We start from the raw sequence: 11,290 nt of genomic DNA, 5'->3' as shown, positions 1-11,290 counted from the left end.
ACTTTCCTGGCCTGAAGGCCGTCAATGTGTTGGACCATTATTGGTGCACAGCGTCTCAACAACAGCAGCGGGGTTTGCTTCAACCGATAGGTAACGAACATCCAGACGTCAATCAGCAAGGAGCACTTCTAGTCCCAGTTAGACAAAATCTACGTCAACATGTAAGACAAAACTACAAGTCGTGTTGTAGAGAATGTATCTCTTCTACGTGTAACTTCAAGGTGGTATGCCTTGTAACTGATGAATGATCCGAGCGTGTTCCCTATTTCAAACACAATGAGTTGCTCCAGATGCTTCGTGAAACACAAAAATACCGTTTGACCTGTATCACAAGAACAACGGGTCTCACCTGAGTAATCTGTACAGGTTACTTTCAAACACACACACACTTTGTCCTAACATCACTTAATCAATGTTTGACCCTTATAGATCAAATGTTACAAGTATGCACAAAACCAGACAAGTATACATTCTAAATTATTGACAGGCATATTAACAAAATTGGATTACTGCAGTGAAATATACTGCATCACGTTACATCATATTAACAAGAAGCTTTTTTAAAAAGTTGCAGTCTGCTTCACCGTGTATGTAAAACATACTATTGTCATTCAAAACGAGTAGGCCATTGCATGCTGGCGTCTGAGTGAAAATGTAGCAAATTCTAAACATTACCTACAAACCACACAACTGAGATGACACATCAATCATCGCCCCCTACTGACAGGCTCTTGTCCACATGCAGGCCGGTGCAGGGCCACCACCTTGTGCCACACAGGGGCAGCTGCTACTTGGGGATGCTCTTTGAGTGTTTCAGGCGAGGTACGACACAAAACTCCGAGTTGCTGAGGCGATTAAGCAAGCACCGTGTAAAAGCAATTATTATAACATAGTGAATGCTTGGGAGCTTATTGGCTCTTGCTCCTGGTTAGAGATCTACCCAACCCACGGGCCCACAAAGTGTTCAACTTCACATTGTCATTAAAGGCTTGTGACAAAGGTGCATCTATTGTAGCGACATCGTCTCTGGCTTACACATCTACCGGGTCTCCACTTGACTTTGGATTGTCTCGGAAGTCCACCCACACCTCCACTTCCACAAACTGCTGGGAGTTGCCTCGCTCTGCCTCACAGTCAGAATTCTCCTCCTGCTTTACGTTGCCTCCATCGATGTGAAGGTCCCATTTTGGAGTTGAATCTTCATCTTCACATTTCACCTTCACTTCTTCCCTCTTCACCATCACCTCTTCATATTTCACCTCGATACCTTTAAAAGTGTCCAAGCTGCGATTTTCGTCCGGTTCTTGTTTCATGAGGGATGGGCTTATTGTGGCACTTTGGCTTTCACAAGCTGATTTCAGATTCCACTCCTTGCAGATCTTCTGATGCTTCCGTGTTCTCTGGTGTACTTGAAGATTTTATGAATGTGCAAACGCCTTCCCGCAGAGTGCACCTGAAGGGTTTCTCTCCCGTGTGTGTTCTCTGGTGTACTTTAAGATGTGATGACTGTGCAAACATCATCCCACACAGAGTGCACCTCAAGGGTTTCTCTCCTGTCTGTGTTCTCTGGTGTACTTGAAGATTTGATGAATGTGCAAATGCCTTCCCGCACACACTGCACTTGAAGGGTTTCTCTCCCGTGTGTTTTCTGGTGGTTTAAGAGCAGATAACTGTGAAAATGCCTTCACACACACAGTGCACTTGAAGGGTTTGTCTCCCGTGTGTGTTCTCTGGTGTTTTTTAAGAGCAGATGACCGTGAAAATGTCTTCCCACAAACACTGCACTTGAAGGGTTTCTCTCCGTGTGTGTTCTGTGGTGTTTTTTAAGAGCAGATGAATCAGAAAATGTCTTCCCACACACACTGCACAAGAAGGGTTTCTCTCCCGTGTGTGTTCTCTGGTGTGTTTTAAGAGCAGATGACCGTGAAAATGCCTTCACACACACACTGCACTTGAAGGGTTTCTCTCCCGTGTGTGTTCTCTGGTGTGTTTTAAGAGCAAATGAATCTGAAAATGTCTTCACACACTGCACTTGAAGGGTTTCTCTCCCGTGTGTGTTCTCTGGTGTGTTTTAAGAGCAGATGACCATGCAAATGTCTTCCCACACACACTGCACCTGAAGGGTTTCTCTCCCGTGTGTGTTCTCTGGTGTGTTTTAAGAGTCGATGAATCTGAAAATTTCTTCCCACACACACTGCATTTGAAGGGTTTCTCTCCCGTGTGTGTTCTCTGGTGTGTTTTAAGAGCAAATGAACCTGAAAAAGTCTTCCCACACACACTGCACCTGAAGGGTTTCTCTCCCGTGTGTGTTCTCTGGTGTCTTTGAAGATGAGATGAATCTGAAAATGCCTTCCCACACACACTGCACTTGAAGGGTTTCTCTCCCGTGTGTGTTCTCTGGTGTGTTTTAAGAGTAGATGAATCTGAAAATGTCTTCCCACACACACTGCACCTGAAGGGTTTCTCTCCCGTGTGTGTTCTCTGGTGTGTTTTAAGAGCAGATGACCGTGAAAATGCCTTCACACACACACTGCACTTGAAGGGTTTCTCTCCCATGTGAGTTCTCTGGTGTGTTTTAAGAGCAAATGAATCTGAAAATGTCTTCACACACTGCACTTGAAGGGTTTCTCTCCCGTGTGTGTTCTCTGGTGTGTTTTAAGAGTAGATGAATCTGAAAAGTCTTCCCACACACACTGCATCTGAAGGGTTTCTCTCCCGTGTGTGTTCTCTGGTGTGTTTTAAGAGCAAATGAACCTGAAAATGTCTTGCGACACACACTGCACCTGAAGGGTTTCTCTCCCGTGTGTGTTCTCTGGTGTTTTTTAAGAGCAGATGACCGTGAAAATGTCTTCCCACAAATACTGCACTTGAAGGGTTTCTCTCCCGTGTGTGTTCTCTGGTGTTTTATTAGATGAATCTGGAAATGCCTTCCCACACACACTGCACTTGAAGGGTTTCTCTCCCGTGTGTGTTCTCTGGTGTGTTTTAAGAGTAGATGAATCTGAAAAAGTCTTCCCACACAAAGTGCATTTGAAGGGTTTCTCTCCCGTGTGTGTTCTCTGGTGTTTTTTAAGAGCAAATAACTGTGAAAATGCCTTTCCACACACACTGCACTTGAAGGGTTTCTCTCCCGTGTGTGTTCTCTGGTGTGTTTTAAGAGCAAATGAATCTGAAAATGTCTTCCCACACACACTGCACTTGAAGGGTTTCTCTCCCGTGTGTGTTCTCTGGTGTCTTTGAAGATGAGATGAATCTGAAAATGCCTTCCCACACACACTGCATTTGAAGGGTTTCTCTCCCGTGTGTGTTCTCTGGTGTGTTTTAAGAGCAGATGAATCTGAAAATGTCTTCCCACACACACTGCACTTGAAGGGTTTCTCTCCCGTGTGTGTTCTGTGGTGTTTTTTAAGAGCAGATGAATCAGAAAATGTCTTCCCACACACACTGCACAAGAAGGGTTTCTCTCCCGTGTGTGTTCTCTGGTGTGTTTTAAGAGCAGATGACCGTGAAAATGCCTTCACACACACACTGCACTTGAAGGGGTTCTCTCCCGTGTGTGTTCTCTGGTGTGTTTTAAGAGCAAATGAATCTGAAAATGTCTTCACACACTGCACTTGAAGGGTTTCTCTCCCGTGTGTGTTCTCTGGTGTGTTTTAAGAGCAGATGACCATGCAAATGTCTTCCCACACACACTGCACCTGAAGGGTTTCTCTCCCGTGTGTGTTCTCTGGTGTGTTTTAAGAGTCGATGAATCTGAAAATTTCTTCCCACACACACTGCATTTGAAGGGTTTCTCTCCCGTGTGTGTTCTCTGGTGTGTTTTAAGAGCAAATGAACCTGAAAAAGTCTTCCCACACACACTGCACCTGAAGGGTTTCTCTCCCGTGTGTGTTCTCTGGTGTCTTTGAAGATGAGATGAATCTGAAAATGCCTTCCCACACACACTGCACTTGAAGGGTTTCTCTCCCGTGTGTGTTCTCTGGTGTGTTTTAAGAGCAAATGAATCTTAAAATGTCTTCCCACACACACTGCACTTGAAGGGTTTCTCTCCCGTGTGTTCTCTGGTGATTTGTAAGAGTAGATGAATCTGAAAATGCCTTCCCACACACACTGCACTTGAAGGGTTTCTCTCCCGTGTGTGTTCTCTGGTGTGATTTAAGACCAGATGACTGTGAAAATGCCTTCCCACACACACTGCACTTGAAGGGTTTCTCTCCCGTGTGTGTTTTCTGGTGTGTTTTAAGAGCAGATGACTGTGAAAATGCCTTCACACACACAGTGCACTTGAAGGGTTTCTCTCCCGTGTGTGTTCTCTGGTGTTTTTTAAGAGCAGATGACCGTGAAAATGTCTTCCCACAAACACTGCACTTGAAGGGTTTCTCTCCCGTGTGTATTCTCTGGTGTGTTTTAAGAGTAGATTAATCTAAAAATGTCTTCCCACACACACTGCACCTGAAGGGTTTCTCTCCCGTGTGTGTTCTCTGGTGTTTTTTAAGAGCAGATGAATCAGAAAATGTCTTCCCACACACACTGCACAAGGGTTTCTCTCCCGTGTGTGTTCTCTGGTGTATTTTAAGAGCAGATGACCGTGAAAATGCCTTCACACACACACTGCACTTGAAGGGTTTCTCTCCCATGTGAGTTCTCTGGTGTGTTTTAAGAGCAAATGAATCTGAAAATGTCTTCACACACTGCACTTGAAGGGTTTCTCTCCCGTGTGTGTTCTCTGGTGTGTTTTAAGAGTAGATGAATCTGAAAAGTCTTCCCACACACACTGCATCTGAAGGGTTTCTCTCCCATGTGTGTTCTCTGGTGTGTTTTAAGAGCAAATGAACCTGAAAATGTCTTCCGACACACACTGCACCTGAAGGGTTTCTCTCCCGTGTGTGTTCTCTGGTGTTTTTTAAGAGCAGATGACCGTGAAAATGTCTTCCCACAAATACTGCACTTGAAGGGTTTCTCTCCCGTGTGTGTTCTCTGGTGTTTTATTAGATGAATCTGGAAATGCCTTCCCACACACACTGCACTTGAAGGGTTTCTCTCCCGTGTGTGTTCTCTGGTGTGTTTTAAGAGTAGATGAATCTGAAAAAGTCTTCCCACACACAGTGCATTTGAAGGGTTTCTCTCCCGTGTGTGTTCTCTGGTGTTTTTTAAGAGCAAATGACTGTGAAAATGCCTTTCCACACACACTGCACTTGAAGGGTTTCTCTCCCGTGTGTGTTCTCTGGTGTGTTTTAAGAGCAAATGAATCTGAAAATGTCTTCCCACACACACTGCACTTGAAGGGTTTCTCTCCCGTGTGTGTTCTCTGGTGTCTTTGAAGATGAGATGAATCTGAAAATGCCTTCCCACACACACTGCATTTGAAGGGTTTCTCTCCCGTGTGTGTTCTCTGGTGTGTTTTAAGAGCAGATGAATCTGAAAATGTCTTCCCACACACACTGCACTTGAAGGGTTTCTCTCCCGTGTGTGTTCTCTGGTGAATTTTAAGAGCAGATGACTGTGAAAATGCCTTCCCACACACAGTGCACTTGAAGGGTTTCTCTCCCGTGTGTGTTCTCTGGTGTTTTTTAAGAGTCCATGAATCTGAAAATGCCTTCCCACACACAGTGCACTTGAAGGGTTTCTCTCCCGTGTGTGTTCTCTGGTGTTTTTTAAGAGTCGATGAATCTGAAAATGCCTTGTCACACACAGTGCACTTGAAGGGTTTCTCTCCTGTGCGAGTTCTCTGGTGCTGTGTTAAATTTCCAGTCCGATCCGTGCTGTATGCACGCTGGTCGCATTGTTGACTTGTCGTCCCGGCTTGCTGTGCTGAGTGCATTTGCTCCATCAGACCAGCGTGAGCTGCAGACAGAAAATAAGAATATCCACACCATCTACACGTCAGTATCGAGCCATGGAGGAATGAATATATACAGTCACACGTGACTTACACGTCTATATTCATTCATGTATTCATGACTAGGTGTACTACCCGGCTTCGACCGGGACTTGGATCCACCACGTCCGGCCGCCTTTGTCTCCCCAGTGGCGATGTTCACACCACGACAGTTACTCGTTTTAGGCTGAGTCTACCTAGGGGAGGCCCAGAAGCTGTTCAAATAATCGTCACCGGTGGTGGCCGTGAGCGGGAATTGAACTCGGGTCGCCGGGTTCATAGCGCGGCGTAGCGCTAACCGCTACACTACAATGCGTTAGGCTTCCACACACACACAGACACACAGACACACACACAGACACACACACAGACACACAGATACACACACAGACACACACACACAGATACACACACAGACACACACACAGACAACGCTAACCGCTACACTACAATGCGTTACTCTTCCACGTGCGAGGGTCACGTGACAGATTTGACGTCACAGCTCACTTGCCGTGCAAAAAATCTATACATTATTGAGCTCCCCTCCCCCCCCAATAAAAACCAAAAGTGTATTTGTATAATGTTTGCACGGTGTACAGTCTGGAAAGTACCCACATGGCAAATTTCCAGTTTGTTGTATGTTGGGAAGTACGCTAAACATTTTGAACAGACACACAATCACAACTTTGCCTTTTATATATATTTGGAGATGCAGTGAAAAACTTTCCCAAAATTCATCACGCGGTTTCAGTTTTTTGATTTTCAGTTTGATTTATTTTGGTTATAGTCCCGTGAGCCATTCGGCTCTTGAATCGGGTGCAACCACAACAAGCGAAAAAACAAAAACACGACCAAGAAAATCATCTTACAGTGACTTTGTGTGACTGTGCAAACAGCACTGTCATGGCACGCAATGAGAGGGCAAATGTCATAAATATTCCTGTAAGCCCGCGCATCTTCAACATTAATGTTGCCATAGAAACGTTGTGGGGTTTTTTGCTTCATTTAAAAAAAGAAAAATTATTATCTTTTATTTTATTTTCTATCTACGTGACTTTACCGAAAGAACCAAGAATATTAATTCCTGCAGTCACCAAAGTTTTAAGTCAAAACATTCACACACGATGACAAAGCCTCACCTTGTGTTGTTGTGGGCAGGTCGCTTCTGATAACAAGAGCGGTATAGGAGCTCAAGCGGGCTTGGCCTGGTAACAAAAGAAAATAAAAACTGCGTGAATATTTACAATAAAGCAAAGTTACAAAGTGGCGAGCCGGGTGAAGACAAATTAAATTTAAGCGAGATAATTAAAGTGAATGCAATCAGGCGAGGGCAGGAGGCAAGGCCCCGCGTGGCTAGGCCCTGCGTTGTAAAGTTCCAACCTGGACATCGATTCCCATGCTCGCTGCTACTCAACTGACATCCCTACGAGAGAGAGAGGCTCTACCTTGGTAAACAACAACAACAACCACCACCACCACAACGATGAGAATTTCTCACCTCGGATTTCAGTGCAAGCGCGCACACGGCAGCTTCCTGTTGCCTCGCGACAGCAGGAAGTAGTATGACGTCACTTCCCTCCCACAAGCGGCTCTGTAACTGAATAAATTATGTTAATGAGGCCTGCCCATATGTCGAGGGATGGGGGCGTGGGCACTGAACCCATTGCAATAAACTCGCGACGGCTTTAACGAACACATTATGTTAATGAGCCGCCAGTCACTGGGCGTAGCTTTGCCCAAATAAGGATTGCCACTGGAACCATATTGGCAGCGACCCGAGCGGAGGTGACGTCACGCTCAAGAGCGCGGTGGACGGGGGAGGGGTGAACACCTTGGTGACATGACGTCACTAGCGATGTACACCTCCCCCTGACGTTTCACGCCGATGAGGTAATGCAGAGTGGTGACGTCACAGAGTTGGAGTTTAAGTTGATTTAGATTCATTTTCCATTGCTCCCTCCCTTGGGTGTGTGAGCTCAGCAACAACGTGGACATTGTTGTGTGTGCACTGTGTGTGTGTACACTCTGTGTGTGTACACTATGTGTATACACTGTGTGTCACTGTGTGTGTGTCACTGTGTGTGTACACTGTGTGTATGTACACTATGTGTATACACTGTGTGTACACTGTGTGTGTCACTGTGTGTGTGTGTACACTGTGTGTATATATATACACTGTGTGTACCCTGTGTGTGTACACTAGGTGTATACACTGTATGTACACCGTGTGTACACTGTGTGTAGTGTATACCCTGTGTGTGTGTGTACACTGTGTGTGTACACTGTGTGTGTACACTATGTGTATACACTGTGTGTACACTGTGTGTGTACATTGTGTGTGTGTACACTGTGTATACCCTGTGTGTGTGTGTACACTGTGTGTGTACACTGTGTGTGTGTACACTATGTGTATACACTGTGTGTACACTGTGTGTACATTGTGTGTGTGTACACTGTGTGTGTGTACACTGTGTGTGTACATTGTGTGTACACTGTGTGTGTACACTGTGTGTGTCACTGTGTGTCGCTGTGTGTGTCACTGTGTGTGTCACTGTGTGTCTGTGTGTCACTGTGCCTGGCACAAGCGTCGTGGTGACGTCACCGCCACTTAGTGGCGAATGGCGGTTGTTCTTGTGTCACTGTGTCACTGTGTACACTGTGTGTGTCACTGTGTGCGTACACTGTGTGTGTGTACACTGTGTCACTGTGTGTCACTGTCACTGTGTGTGTGTACACTGTGTGTATGTACACTGTGTGTGTACACTGTGTGTGTGTACACTGTGTATAGTGTGTGTGTACACTGTGTGTACACTGTGTGTGTACAGTGTGTGTACATTGTGTGTACAGTGTATAAACTGTGTGTGTACACTGTGTGTACACTGTGTGTGTGTACACTGTGTGTGTGTACACTGTGTGTGTACACTGTTTGTGTCCGCATTGAACCGAACCCCCGGCAAGGCCATCTACTTAATGACGAGAGAAAATTCACACGAAATGTCCTTTTCAATTAAGTCTTCCAGATGTAAATTGATACAAGCTTTTAATGAAGAAATAAAATCATCTAATTCAAAACACAACACAAGTCAAAGATGTTTCATTTTAAAACTTCAAAAGGGAGCATGGGGTACTTGTGTGAATGCGTCCTTCGTGTGCAAATGTTGTGACTTTCCTGGCCTGAAAGCCGTCAATGTGTTGGACCATTATTGGTGCACAGCGTCTCAACAACAGCAGCGGGGTTTGCTTCAACCGATGGTTACGAACATCCAGACGTCAATCAGCAAGGTGCACTTCTAGTCCCAGTTAGACAAAATCTACGTCAACATGTAAGACAAAACTACAAGTCGTGTTGTAGAGAATGTATCTCTTCTACGTGTAACTTCAAGGTGGTATGCCTTGTAACTGATGAATGATCCGAGCGTGTTCCCTATTTCAAAGACAATGAGTTGCTCCAGATGCTTCGTGAAACACAAAAATACCGTTTGACCTGTATCACAAGAACAACGGGTCCCACCTGAGTTCTCTGTACAGGTTACTTTCAAACACACACACACTTTGTCCTAACATCACTTATTCAATGTTTGACCCATATAGATCAAATGTTACAAGTATGCACAAAACCAGACAAGTATACATTCTCAATTATTGACGGGCATATTAACAAAATTGGATTACTGCAGTGAAATATCCTGCATCACGTTACATCGTATTAACAAGAAGCTTTTAAAAAAAGTGGCACAGTCTGCTTCACAGTGTATGTAAAACATACTATTGAGTAGGCCATTGCATGCTGGCATCTGAGTGAAAATGTAGCAAATTCTAAACATTACCTACAAACTACACAAGTGAGATGACACATCAATCATCGCCCCCTACTGACAGGCTCTTTTTTCGATTTAAAGCTTTCGTGACTGCAAGGATTCATCTTCTTTGGTTCTTTCGGTAAAGTCACGTAGAATCTTAGCAGCGTTGATTGTAGCTCTGTCGTCCCGACAGGTTTGTTCCTTTCACCTGAAGAAGGCCACTTGTGTTGTGGCCGAAACGTCGTGAGAATTTTATTGTTTTATTTTATTATTTTATTCTCATTCTACGTGACTTTACCGAAAGAACCAAAGAAGATGACAGGCTCTTGTCCAGGCTCTTACCACACAGGGGCAGTAGCAGCTGCCCCTGTGTGGTACAAGGGACACCACCTTGTACCACACAGGGGCAGCTGCTACTTGGGGATGCTCTTCGAGCGTGAGATGAGATACAAAACTCCGAGTTGCTGAGGCGATTAAGCAAGCACCATGTAAAAGCAATTATTATAACATAGTGAATGCTTGGGAGCTTATTGGCTCTTGCTCCTGGTTAGAGATCTACCCAACCCACGGGCCCACAAAGTGTTCAACTTCACGTTCTTGTCATTAAAGGCCTGTGACAAAGGTGCATCTATTGTAGCGACATCGTCTCTGGCTTACACATCTACCGGGTCTCCGCTTGACTTTGTATTGTCTAGGAGCAAGTCCACCCACACCTCCACTTCCACAAACTGCTGGGAGTTGCCTCACTCTGACTCACAGTCAGAATTCTCCTCCTGCTTCACGATGTGAAGGTCCCATTTTGGAGTTGAATCTTCATCTTCAGATTTTACCTTCACTTCTTCACTCATCACTTCTTCACATTTCACCATCACCTCTTCATATTTCACCTTGATACCTTTAAAAGTGTCCAAGCTGGGATTTTCGTCCGGTTCTTGTTTCATGAGGGATGGGCTCATTGCAGCACTTTGACTTTCACAAGCTGATTTCAGACTCCGACTCCGCTCCTTGTGGATCTTCCGATGCTTTTGTGTTCTCTGGTGTACTTGAAGATTTGATGAATCTGCAAACGGCTTCCCGCACAGAGTACACTTGAAGGGTTTCTCTCCTGTGTGTGTTCTCTGGTGTTTTACAAGATCAGATGACTGTGCAAACGCCTTCACGCACACACTGCACTTGAAGGGTTTCTCTCCCGTGTGTGTTCTCTGGTGTATTACAAGATTACATGAATCTGAAAATGTCTTCCCACACACACTGCACTTGAAGGGTTTCTCTCACGTGTGTGTTCTCTGGTGTTTTTTAAGAGATGACCGTGAAAATGCCTTCCCACAAACACTGCACTGGAAGGGTTTCTCTCCCGTGTGTGTTCTCTGGTGTAATACGAGATATGACTGTGTAAACGCCATCCCGCAGATCGTGCACCTGAAGGGTTTCTCTCCCGTGTGTGTTCTCTGGTGTTTTTTAAGAGCAGATGAATCTGAAAATGTCTTCCCACACACACTGCACCTGAGGGGTTTCTCTCCTGTGTGTGTTCTCTGGTGTGATTTAAGAGCAGATGAATGTGCAAATGCCTTCACGCACACACTGCACTTGAAGGGTTTCTCTCCCGTGTGTG

At 45.1% G+C, this 11,290-nt stretch overlaps 1 pseudogene; it reads right to left on the bottom strand.

Moving 5' to 3' along the window:
- Window positions 1–3,989: 3,989 nt before the first annotated feature.
- On the bottom strand, window positions 3,990–5,830 carry LOC142911173 (uncharacterized; annotated as a pseudogene).
- Between the last annotated feature and the right edge of the window lie 5,460 nt (window positions 5,831–11,290).

This window comes from Petromyzon marinus, unplaced genomic scaffold, assembly GCF_048934315.1.
Source record: "Petromyzon marinus isolate PM22_M1 ecotype Great Lakes invasive population unplaced genomic scaffold, UKy_Petmar_22M1.pri1.0 PM_G_Scaffold_17, whole genome shotgun sequence".
In the NCBI taxonomy this organism is placed as follows: Eukaryota; Metazoa; Chordata; class Hyperoartia; order Petromyzontiformes; family Petromyzontidae; genus Petromyzon; species Petromyzon marinus.
This window is presented reverse-complemented; position numbering and strand designations above follow the sequence as displayed.